Here is a 1,712-nt window from a genome sequence, read left to right as displayed (position 1 = left end):
AATTCCATAAAGAGAATTGCATCATACATGATATTTGCCAACAAGGCAAATGCAAACATTCTTTTGCTATGAAGTATGTTCCATGGATCAAGCCATTGACCCCCAAGGTAAGTGAATATAGCTTTTATGACTTACCACAATCTTTTAATAATGGACATAGTATGCCCCACTTCTGGAGTTCTTTCAGTGCTAACCCACAGGTACAAGGGAGTTGCTAATACTACAACCAGTGCAAACACTGATATGAAAAATAAAGCTCAATCCAAAGAAGTGTATATGCAGAGTCACTTCAGAAAAATTCCTTGACTATGTCATTGGCCAAAAAGGAGTTAGAGCAAATCCAGATAAAATAAAAACCTTGTGAGGAAAAAGGTGAAAAGAGCGCCTAAATAAAAGCCATGCGAGGAAAAAGGTGAAAAGAGCGCCTAAATGAAAACCCCACAATGGGTGAGAAAGATCCAGAGGTTGAATGGGCGGATCATCATACTAGAAAGATTGTCAACAAGCATATCAAGGTATAAAACAATTCCTAGCAGAACCACCCTTGATGAGCAGACCAATCTGAAGGGGAGACCTGCATTTGTATCAATCTGTCATGGATAAAGATATGTGCACCGTGGTTATTTAAGAAGAAGAAGGTCAGCAGTTCTCCATCTATTATGTTAGCAAAATGTTGAAGGATGCGGAGACAAGATATCATAAGTTAGATAAAATGGCTCCCACGGTTGTGACAACATCCATCCGCGTTAAACCATATCTCCAAGCATAACCTCAACATGATCGAGATCAAGATCAAGAACCGGCTTCACCATCATGATTCAACATTGAACACACGAATGATGAGATTGAAAGGCGAGTGCATGCCGCTCTATATAGACAAGAGAACAATGCAGAAAGGTACGCCATCAAGTTAACATGAATTCGCCATTCATAGCACGGACCCTGGGGTACGAAGCGGACAGAATGTTTAAAGCTTCCAACTTGCCACAATATAAAAGAAAAGATTCAATATAAGCGGGACATTACATATCCCGAACCCAAAGGAGGGGAGCATGTAACCGTTGGAAGAAACGCCAAAGCGTACTACAGGTTGGCCACCACACTGAAGCTTGCTGGGAGCTGGCAAACTAGATAGCTTTGTCCAGAATAACAAATAACAAGATGACAAGCAGAAGACAGATCCCAAAAATAAATTCAAAAGTGTCATTAATGTCATAGCAGATGGACCAGTGTATCAGCCACCCGTGGAAAAAGCAAAAATATCCGCTCTGGATAAAACATCCCTCCATTGCTCCTTTTGCAGAAACAGGTCCGGTAATCTCTCCATATGCAGATGCATTGGTAGTAACAATGGCGATTCAAGGATGGGAGATAAAATAAAGCAAGTAAAGACACGGGCAGTTCTCGCAATGTCATCACCAAAGGTCACACTATCCGAACCAAGGGCCAGGTAACTTTGGAATGCAAGCTGGCGGATGATGATCAAGTGTGGATTGGTGATCTGGGGTTCTTTATTACGGATGGACAATTAGCTTATAACATCATTCTTGGGCGGCCATTCATCTCATAGGTTGCAGCCCTAATTTCCATCCGTCGTCTGGCGATGTACATTCCCACCAGCAAAGGAGGAATAATGATTAGCGGGAACCAAAAGGTGGCTAAAGGGACTTATACTCGGCGTCACTATCAATCCGCCCACAATCCAAAGAGGA

The sequence above is a fragment of the Euphorbia lathyris genome, chromosome 7, assembly GCF_963576675.1.
Source record: "Euphorbia lathyris chromosome 7, ddEupLath1.1, whole genome shotgun sequence".
Taxonomy (NCBI): domain Eukaryota; kingdom Viridiplantae; phylum Streptophyta; class Magnoliopsida; order Malpighiales; family Euphorbiaceae; genus Euphorbia; species Euphorbia lathyris.
The sequence above is the reverse complement of the archived record's forward strand: the minus strand, read 5'-3'. Positions refer to the sequence as shown.